General features: G+C 45.9%; 1 protein-coding gene across 2 annotated transcripts in view; it reads left to right on the top strand.

The window, feature by feature from the left end:
- SIL1 (SIL1 nucleotide exchange factor) overlaps positions 1-11892 on the top strand; it is an 82621-nt gene that overhangs the window by 421 nt on the left and 70308 nt on the right. The window lies entirely within an intron of this gene.

Below are 11892 nucleotides of genomic sequence, written 5' to 3'. Positions count from 1 at the left end.
GTATAATGTAATAAATACATTTGTCAAAAACGAATGTTGTTCTGACTAGGAATTTATTAAATGTATTTTATTTATATATTTTATTTTAAAGCGGGGTTGGGGCGGGGTTGGGGTCGGGGTTAGGGGCGGGACTAGGTGGCGAGTAGATTTTTTGGTTGGGCGAGTAGATTTTTGGGTGATTTGTCGAACACTGTATTTATATATATATACAGCTAAACCCCGTTATAACGCGCCTCGCTATACCGCGATTCGGTTATAACGCGGTTTTCCCATGGCTCCCGTTTAAAAAAAAAAAAAAAAAAAAAAAAAAAAAAATTTTAAATTTAAATTTTTTTTTTTTTTTTTTGCACACTGCACACACTGCACACACTCACTGCACACACACTGCTCATTGCTCACACTGCACACACACTGCACACTGCACACACTGACACACTGCACACACACTGCACACTGCTCACACTGCACACACTGACACACTACACACACACTGCACACACACTGCACACACACTGCACACACACTGCACACTGCACACACACTGCTCATTGCACACACTGACACACTGCACACACACTGCACACTACACACACACTGCACATTGCTCACACTGCACACACACTGCTCACACTGACACACACTGCACACTGCACACACACTGCTCATTGCTCACACTGCACACACCTCACACTGCACACACCTCACACTGCACACACACTGCTCACACTGACACACACTGCTCATTGCTCACACTGCACACACTGACACACTGCACACACACTGCTCACACTGACACACACTGCACACTGCACACTGCACACACACTGCTCATTGCTCACACTGCACACACTGACACACTGCTCATTGCTCACACTGCACACACACTGCTCACACTGACACACACTGCTCATTGCTCACACTGCACACACTGACACACTGCTCACACTGCACACACACTGACACACACTGCACACTGCACACACACTGCTCATTGCTCACACTGCACACACTGACACACTGCTCATTGCTCACACTGCACACACACTGCTCACACTGACACACACTGCTCATTGCTCACACTGCACACACTGACACACTGCTCACACTGCACACACACTGACACACACTGCACACTGCACACACACTGCTCATTGCTCACACTGCACACACTGACACACTGCTCATTGCTCACACTGCACACACACTGCTCACACTGACACACACTGCTCATTGCTCACACTGCACACACTGACACACTGCTCACACTGCACACACACTGACACACACTGCACACTGCACACTGCACACACACTGCTCATTGCTCACACTGCACACACTGACACACTGCTCATTGCTCACACTGCACACACACTGCTCACACTGACACACACTGCTCATTGCTCACACTGCACACACTGACACACTGCTCACACTGCACACACACTGACACACACTGACACACTGCTCACACACTGACACACACTGCTCACACACTGACACACACTGCTCATTGCTCACACTGCACACACTGACACACTGCTCATTGCTCACACTGCACACACTGACACACTGCTCATTGCACACTGCACACACACTGCTCACACTGACACACACACACACACACACACACACACACACACACACACACACACACTACACTTATACATAAATCAGCCTTACCTTACCTTGGGGATGATTTTTGAGGCATGTGGCTGCAGGGTGGGGGTGGTGCTGCGGTGGAGTGGGATGATGGCTGCTGCGGGGGCCCCCGATGCTGCGGGGGCTGGTGGGATGGCCCGGTGCAGCGCGGGGGGGCATGGGGGGGGGGGGAGGGCAGGACGACCCTGCGCTACGGCAGGGCCAGGGGGCCCTGTATTGCGGCGCGAGGGCCCTGTGCTGCGGCGGGGGGAGCCGGACCGGAGGGGAATCCCCCCTCCCATCTCCTGTCACGCGGTGGCAGGGGGAGCCGGACCGGAGGGGAATCCCCCCTCCCATCTCCTGTCACGCGGTGGCAGGGGGAGCCGGACCGGAGGGGAATCCCCCCTCCCATCTCCTGTCACGCGGTGGCAGGGGGAGCCGGACCGGAGGGGAATCCCCCCTCCCATCTCCTGTCACGCGGTGGCAGGGGGAGCCGGAACCGGAGGGGAATCCCCCCTCCCATCTCCTGTCACGCGGTGGCAGGGGGAGCCGGGACCGGAGGGGAATCCCCCCTCCCATCTCCTGTCACGCGGTGGCAGGGGGAGCCGGAACCGGAGGGGAATCCCCCCTCCCATCTCCTGTCACGCGGTGGCAGGGGGAAGCCGGGACCGCGGGTAAAAACACTGATGCGGCGGCCATTTTTTTTTTTAAATTAGCGCGACCCCGTTAGTAACGCGGTGGTCTCGGGGTGGACCCCGAGGACCGCGTTATAACGGGGTTTAGCTGTATATATATATATATATATATATATATATATATATATATATAACTAGCTGAGAGACCCGGCGTTGCCCGTGAGTTAAATTTGCGGCTAGGAAAAGGTGGGGGGAGGGACAGTGGACAGGAGGAGGGGAGGGACCGGGACAGTGGACAGGAGGGGACGGGGACAGTGGACAGGAGGGGGGGGTAGTGGACAGGAGGGGGGGGGTAGTGGACAGGAGGGGGGGTAGTGGACAGGAGGGGGGGCAGTGGACAGGAGGGGGGGGGACAGTGGACAGGAGGGGGGACAGTGGACAGGAGGGGGGGGCAGTGGACAGGAGGGGGGGACAGTGGACAGGAGGGGGGGACAGTGGACAGGGGGGGGACAGTGGACAGGAGGGGGGGGACAGTGGACAGGAGGGGGGGGGAGAGTGGACAGGAGGGGGGTGACAGTGGACAGGAGGGGGGGAGAGTGGACAGGAGGGGGGAGAGTGGACAGGAGGGGGGGACAGTGGACAGGAGGGGGGTGACAGTGGACAGGAGGGGGAGGAGAGTGGACAGGAGGGGGAGGAGAGTGGACAGGAGGGGGGGGCACACACTGTGTCCCCCCCCCCCACACACACACACAGTGTAACACACACACACAAAGTGTCACACACACACAAAGTGTCACACACACACACACACACAGTGTCACACACACACAGTGACACACACACACACACACACACACGTCACCTCTCCTTCCGGCCGCCGCCATGTTACTTAGTCCGCGAGGGAGGAAGGGGGTCCTTCCGTCCACCGCCATCTTAGGTGCCGCGTGGCAGCGGCAGGCTGCCCTGCCCACTGCCTGTCCCCGCGCCTGGGGCGGAGGTGAGTGGAGCGGGAGGGAGGTGAGTGGAGCGGAAGGTGAGTGGAGCAGGAGGTGAGTGGAGCGGGAGGTGAGTGGAGCGGGAGGTGAGTGGAGCGGGAGGTGAGTGGAGCGGGAGGGAGTGGAGCGGGAGGGAGGTGAGTGGAGAGGGAGGTGAGTGGAGCGGGAGGGAGGTGGAGGGAGGTGAGTGGAGCGGGAGGGAGGTGGAGGGAGGTGAGTGGAGAGGGAGTGCAGCGGGAGGGAGGTGAGTGGAGCGGGAGGTGAGTGGAGCGGGAGGGAGGTGAGTGGAGCGGAGGCGGGGAGGTGAGTGGAGCACCGGGGAGGGGGGGAGGTGAGTGTGATGGGGGGGGGGAGAGGACAGAGAGAGAGGTGTGTGTGTGTTTTTTTTGGACCTTTGCCCCGTCACTCCGCCTCAGGCCAATGAGAGGTGTGGGGGGCGGGCCAAGGGGGTGGTGTGAGTGTGTGAGGCCAATGAGAGGGGTGCGGGGGCGGGCGGGCCAAGGGACCAATGAGATTGCCGCTAGTGACAGGGAACACAGTGAAACATACATACATACAATGCTTTCAGAAATATATAGTAGATAAAAAAATAAATAGATGATACCGTTCTGTGGCTAACAAAATGCTTTTATTTGTGCGAGCTTTCGAGATACACTGATCTCTTCTTCCGGCGATGTTACAAGGAATGAAGCAAGCAAAGGGTATTCTTAAAAACAGTGTCTCTTGGAATGTTATCTGTGCTAGTCCTTCCCCCGGTGTGGATGAGATTTATGGATAGAGGTGTTAAATTGTTCCTGAAAGTAAGTGATGTAAGAGAGTGTGTGTGTGTATATCTGTGTGAATATAAATGAGTGGAGAGCCCACAGTGTATACAGTGCTTTACAAAAGGGGTGTGTGGAGTGGGAGTTAATATAAATGGTGTGGGTAGGTGTGGAAATGTGAGAGATAGTAGCATAACTAATAGTGTGTGTGGATACTATGTGGTCCCTATTGGTGTATAGGGATGGAAAAACAAGTAGTATTGGTATGTGTAAGAGACAGCTGTGTGTGCATACATACAGGCATACCCCGCTTTAAGGACACTCACTTTAAGTACACTCGCGAGTAAGTACATGTCGCCCAATAGGCAAACGGCAGTTCACGCATGCACCTGTCAGCACGTCCTGAACAGCAATACCGGCTCCCTACCTGTACCGAAGCTGTGCGCAAGCGGGGAGACTATAGAGCATGTTACAAATGTGTTATTTACATCAGTTATGCACGTATATGACTATTGCAGTACAGTACATACATCGATAAGTGGAAAAAAGGTACTGCTTCACTTTAAGTACATTTTCGCTTTACATACATGCTCCGGTCCCATTGCGTATGTTAATGCGGGGTATGCCTGTATAGCACAGTATGTACAGACATGGTCTTAAGCGCTCATGGAGAGAGAGTTCACTTGTGTCAGTAATTACTCATAAAATTTCGATCTCTGTTTAGGCCACCGTTAAGTGTCCCGAACAGTTGCATAAATTTGTATTCATGCAACCGTCTCTCTTTCGGTGTATTAAGATTACCTTTGAGTATGGCAACCCTCAGATCGTTTATCTTATGGCCAGAGTCAGAGAAATGTTCGCCGACAGGACTGTCTCTTGTTCCGCGTGTGATGCTGTGGCGATGCAGGTTCATTCTCTTGTTTAGCCCCTGCCCCGTCTCACCTATGTAGTAGAAGCCTCCTGGGCATTTCATGCACATGATGAGGTACACGACATTGCTGGAGGAACAGGTGAACCTTCCTCTGATTTTGTATTCCCTATTCCTGTGTGGTATTTGTATTGTGTCCGCTGTGTAGAGCATTGCGCAGGTTTTGCTTCTTGGGTCCTGGCATGGTTTCGTCCCGCATTCAGTTGTACTGCTGAATACTTTACTCCTCACCATAATATTCTTGAGATTAAGAGGTTGTCTGTATGATAATAAGGGTGCTTCAGGGAAGACCTGTTGCAGTCTTGTGTCTTCCTGGAAGATGGGTTGTAGTTTCCTGGCGATTTTGCGTAGGGCTCCTAGGTGTGGGTTATATGTGACCACCAAAGGTACCCTGTCGCTTGTCTCCTGTTTGTATTCAAGGAGATCACTTCTTGGTATTCTGGTGGCTTTGTGAATTTGCTGGTCTACAATTCTGTGGTTATATCCACGGTTTATAAAATCTGATCTCAAGGCTTTAATCCGCTGGTCTCTGTCTGCTGTGTCGGAGCATATACGGTTGTAGCGTATGGCTTGACTGTAGATGGTTGCATGTTTGGTGTGTGTCGGGTGGAAGCTGGCCCTCAAATAGCTGGCTCTGTCTGTAGGTTTGCGGTATACAGACGTCTGTAGTTGGTTGTTCTTTATAGTAATGGTGGTGTCTAGGAAATGTACTTCATCCGGGGAATGGGTGAGTTTGAGATTGATGGTCGGGTGGAATGTATTGAAGTTGTCATAGAACTGCATCAGGCTGTTTTTTTGGCACTTGTGCAATGATATGTTGATATGTTCTTTTTTTAGTAATTTGAATTATTTATATTTTTTCTAACTGAGCATTGGAATTTTTTTTATCAAGACTTACATATAGGAACTGGTATCATTGAATTTATTACACAATGGAAGATTTATCAGAAGAAATCTCGCAGGATGAGGGTGTTGACACTTATGTGTTTAGATGTAGTGATCATACCAAACAGAGCAGGAAAGCTGAACATTTCTTTGATGTTTTCTGTGAGGAATCTTCAGACCTTGTTACATATTTTCAAAAGTTGGAAAAACTATTATCCTTAAACATCAGACTGTGGTGGGACATAACCTCTTTAGAAAACTTCATCAGAGTGAATAGAATACCAGGAGGTCTTCGAATAAAAAAATCTCCCACCTTTGGCTTTGTGAATAAAGACTTTGAGAATAGATGGAGGTCAGCCCTGGATGAATGTTCCTTTAAGTTAATAGGATTAATCATAGCCCAAAAAAAATGAGGAGAGATCCGTCTTAGAAAAGGATATCAATGATTTAAAAACCAAATTGAAGTCCTTTAATAAAATGGAACATTTTACTAGTAATGACACTATCCTGTCCCAGAATGTAGATGAGGTGGAGAAAACAATTCTGGAGAAAAAACAGATAAAATTTGAAAGGGACAAACAGGACTACCTTAAAAAACAGGTCTATTTTTGGGAAAGGACACCTAATCCAAATGCAAATCGATTTATAGGTAGATCAAAATCCCCACAGAATAAAACCAATGATCGAGATAAGGGATCTGCACCCCCCAAAAAATCTATCCTCAAAAATAAATATGCGGAAGTGTCCAGTGTGGAATCGGATAATTCAGAGGGGGAGAATAGAAGTTTTTCAGTTTCCTTTGATAAGAATGAAGACCTTTGGAGAAAGAAGAATACAGGAGGGGTATACCGGGATACCTCTACCTCGGGTCGAGCAAGCTCTGCAGCACACACCTATGACAAGGATGTAAGACCATCTACCTCTTCCTCTTCCCCCGGTTTTTTAGGACGCGGAGGTCCAAGAGGAAGAGGGGACTTTCAAAGGGGCGCAACAAAGAGGAAGAAGTACAACTGATGGAGGACAATGTCATCAATATTTCAAACGTCACGTTGACTTTGGATCAACTAAAACTCCTCAACAAGGGCCTTAATTTTGCCCCACAGAGTAACTTTAGCCTCTTTGATACAATTATAGACCTGCAATGTTTTACACGAAAACTGGCCCTAACAAAATTCTTTTCCACAGCTGAGGTCCCACTAGAAGTGTCATCGGAGGATTCTGACAATACTATGTCAGATCATGTGGATGTATGTAATGTGGGTATGCACAGGCAGGTCCTTTCGTATAGAGAACATTGTGCTATTGCAGACCTAGAGGGTTTATTTGATGAGAAAGCTATTGCTTTACCTACCTATGACCTCTCCACTGATTTTTTTCCAGCATGAGCACACACAATTCAAGAGGAAATCTATCTTCTGAGCCAACAACTCTAAGGGTCCCTTCATTTCCACTTTTGAAAAATTAGTGGAGAGGGATCTTAGAGTTTTGGCAGAAGGTTTTGTTGTGGACAGTCCACGGTTGGATAATCTGACGAGGTCTGAAAGACAAGAACGCACAAAGCTCCAAAGAGATAAATCCCTAACAATTAAGAAAGCAGATAAAGGGGGAGCGATTGTCGTTCAGTCCTCTGAAGACTACAATAGAGAATCTCTTAAGGCAACTGGGAGATGTGTTATCTTATAAGAAACTCAAGTCTGATCCTACGCAGAAGTTCCTTGGGGAATGAAAAACTCACCTTGAATTAGGGGAGGTATTTTATGTTCTTAATCCTAAGGAGTTAGGCTTTCTATACCCACCACATCCGGTTATACCTATTTTTTATCATCTCCCAAAGATCCATAAAACCCTGACACATCCTCCAGGTAGGCCAATTGTGTCAGGTATTGGATCTTTGGGAGATGCTTTATCACGTTATGTTGATTCATTTTTGCAGCCTTTGGTGCTAGGTCTACCATCTTTTATTAAAGATTCCAGAGACCTTATTGAAGATCTTAAAATGATTAAATGGAATAAAAACTGCATATGGGTAACGATGGATGTACGATCTTTGTATTCCATCATTAGCCATAGACAAGGCATTGAAGCTGCTCAACATTTTTTGAATAGATCTGGTCTTTCCCCCGCACTGTGTGTTTTTCTCATTGAGTCCATCACTTTTTTGCTCACACATAATTACTTTTGTTATGATGCACAATTCTATTTACAACTTATAGGCACGGCTATGGGCACGTCTTTTGCACCTTCGTACGCTAACTTGTTTATGGGTCTTTGGGAGTCACTCTTTATCTACGGTGATTTAAATTTGTTTAGACAACACATTATTTTTTATCGACGTTATATCGATGATCTGATTTTTGTTTGGGAGGGTGATGCACATACTCTGGATTGCTTTATCCAGACTTTAAATCTTAATAATTACAACTTACACTTCACTTACGAGCACAGCATTCACCACATTTGTTATTTAGATCTTATGATTTATATAGACATGATGGGAGAGATACAGACTGATGTGTATAGAAAGCCCAACTCTAGGAATACCTACCTGATGGCTAGCAGCAATCATGCAGTTCCTTTAAAGTGAGGAATACCCAAGGGACAACTTATGCGTCTAAGGAGGTTATGCTCGACTGAAGATAACCACGAAGTACAGGCCCATAAACTGATTGCTAGATTCATGGAGAGGGGTTACAAAGAAAAAGATCTCTTAGAAACATATACTTTGGTGAAAACCATGAAAAGAGAAGATCTTCTCTCTATGAATGTCGCAAAGAAGGATCAGTGGAGTGGAGGAAAATTAAAACCTGCACCACTATTTATCACGCAACAGAGTGGTCAATCAAAAAATATTCGATCTATTATTGAGAAACACTGGGATACTCTCAAATTGGACATTGATCTAAAAAATATCACTGACAATAGGCCTACATTTGTGTTTCGCAGGGCTAAATCCCTTGCGACATACCTGTCACCTAGTCTTTTTTCATCACAACATACTAGGGGCATAAGTAATGTACCTAAAGGCTTTTTTCAGTGTGGAAAATGTAATATCTGTCAATATGCCAAACCCTTAAAAAAGATTGAATGTCTTAAACCAAAGACATCTAAGAGCATACAGACTTTCATTAATTGTAACACCAGTTACGTAGTCTACATAATCAGATGTGGGTGTAATAAGACTTACATTGGGCGTACAATTAGGCCTCTAAAGCTCAGAATCCAAGAACATGCACGCCTAATTAAGAAAAAAGATACACTACACCCGGTTCCGAGACACTTTTCCATGTGCCCTATGGGGGGAATAAAGGGTTTCTCCTTCTCAGGCCTCGAGCATGTGCCAATAGCAAAAAGGGGTGGAGATAGACTTAAACTCCTAAATCAAAGGGAAATGTCTTGGATCTTCTGTATGGAAAGCCTCCATCCACTTGGCATCAATGTGGATTGGGAATTAGCCCATTTTTTTTATAGTTTTTCTCATTAGAATAACAATTTCAGACCTATGCTATATTTTTTATACTATGTAAGACATGCTGATTGCATTACTGTTGCTGTTTTGAATATTATAGAACACTTTTGCTAAGTAAAGTTCATTATTTCCTGCTAAGTACATTATCAATGAATATGATTGGAAGTCATATATGTACACAACCATTCATGATATTAAATAAAACATTAGTAATGAACTAGTTACATACACCCCTCTCTGCCTTTTCCATCAATATAATGACTTAAAACAGTCCTTTTTACCTTGTTCCTATTCGTTACTCTTGTTTTAAGTAGACATGGGATTTTTTTTTATTTATTATGCTTATCAATGTATACACTAAGTTTATATTGATTTTTATTATCCTGACTGATTAGTTATTAGTCAGCTTTTAACTACAATAAATGTGTTATTGTACATGAGTACTATTTTTTAGTTCTCATGTGTTATAATATCCTTTTTTTTTATTGATCACTATCACTTTATTTGTAAGTCTTGTATGTCCGAGCACATTTTCATGCATATGTTATAGATGTTAAGATTGTATATGTAATTTTTGTAGAGTGTGACTCATCTGTGTCATGCAGTTGTCTGTATGAAAGGATGTTAATTTTTTCCATGTTTTTTCTTTCACATTTGCATTCTCAATATGTCAGTTTTAGTGTGGCAGCTAGACCATTTGTGTCTTTTTCCTTGATACTATGGTCTTAAATTTGAGACTTTATTGTCTAGTTGTATCTCTATATAACCATCTAGTGTACGTTCTACATATGTATCCTTTTAGAGGTTCAAACGTATGACCTGGTCGAGGTTAGTATTCAGAGCCCCCATCTAATCCACAGCAGTGTTAGAGTTAAGATCTTTATTACGTTCTGTATTCACCAGCTGTAGTGATTACGCAGCAGTGGGGAGGGACTATCCACCCACGCGCGGGAGTATTGGGCTACGTATAGTAGGGTCTAACTGCCACAAATCACTATTTGATAAAGTCGAAAGACAAAACGCGTCAGAGGATTGATCTTCATGTTTTTTTAATCATGGCCGTTATGCCGCAATAAAGTTTTTTTCTTACTGCACGGTGCCTCCAGCCTGATATTATCTAGCAGTGCTCAGAGTCCCCTCACTCGTACCATAGAACTGTAGGAGGTCCTGTTCGCCAGAGGTCCAAATCAGTAGCGAATGTATGTAAGGGGTTTCAAGTGACAGGTGGAAAGAAAGTGACTTTCCAGTTTTGCGCAGAACAGATTGGCATACTGTGGCGCCATCCGAGTACCCATAGCGGTCCCGGTTGTCTGGAGGTATGTGTCATTTCCAAATGTGAAGTAGTTATGGGTCAGAATAAATTCGATGCATTTAGTCACTGTCTCTGTGAGTGGCTCCTGCGGTCCCAGAAAGTATCTGCAGGCTGAAATCCCATCCTCGTGGGGGATGTTTGTATAAAGTGACTCTACATTCATGGTTGCTAGTAGTGTTCCTGTTGGGAGGGGGTCAATGGCATTCAGTTTGTTTAGCAGGTCGGTGGTATCCTGGATATAGCTGGGTGTGTTCCTGACAAGTGGTTTTAGAATGCCCTCCACCCAGCCAGAAATATTCTCGGTAAGTGTGCCAGATCCAGAGATAATAGGGCGACCAGGGTTACCCTCTGTGAATTTTAGGGAGCATGTAGAATGTGCCAGGTTTTGGGTTAGCTGGTATCAGGTCCAGAATTTGTTCTCTTGTGCGGATCGGGAGTGTTTTAATGATCCTGTTGAGTTCTCTCATGTATTTTTTAGTTGGATCCTCCTGCAGTTGGGTGTAATACTTTGAATCAGAGAGTTGCCTGTGTGCTTCCCGCAGGTAGTCTGTGGTGTTCATTATAACCACTGCTCCTCCCCTGTCCGCAGGTTTGATTGTTATGTTGTGGTTGGCCTTTAGCGATTCTATGGCTCTCCTCTCCATCAGTGTCAGTATTATACTGTTTAATTATTTTTTTTTTAAATATTTAGCAGTACACTTAAATTAAGATTTTTACATATAATGGAGCTACACTTATAACTAAGTGAAACGCTAAGACCATCTCCGAGATGGTGGGCAAAATAAAGGTGTGAAACGATATAAAATATATAAGGATTTACAACTGTTTTAAAAAAAAAATAAAAATAATTTTTGATGGCAATACCGTAACACAAAAAAATATGATTTGTTCAAATTTTTTTTATCGCGGTATTTACAGCCCGATCATGCAGAGTTGAATCTCCTTCCTGTATCCATTCCTCTGAGCCTCAGGAAGGGAGGAGAAGCTTACCATCTGGTCTATGAGAAGAGACAAAGGAAAGCAAGGTGTATCATGGTCCCTTCCCCCATTGCCTCGTGCATGGAGGCTGGTGCCAGGCCTTCCACCTAGTCTCTCCTGCCACTCGATGCACAGAGGCTGCTTCACAGAGCCCTCCGCTCCTTCTGTTGCATATGGCCTTCTCCCTACTCCCACTGACTTGGACTTTCACTGACAGTCATTGCCACCCACACACCCAAATATCACAACATAGACACACTGACAGAGGCAGACATATATATGTATGTATGTCTT

This window comes from Ascaphus truei, chromosome 5 (genome assembly GCF_040206685.1).
Source record: "Ascaphus truei isolate aAscTru1 chromosome 5, aAscTru1.hap1, whole genome shotgun sequence".
Taxonomy (NCBI): Eukaryota; Metazoa; Chordata; class Amphibia; order Anura; family Ascaphidae; genus Ascaphus; species Ascaphus truei.
Note: the sequence above shows the minus strand (reverse complement) of the source record. Positions and strands in the feature narration are given on the sequence as shown.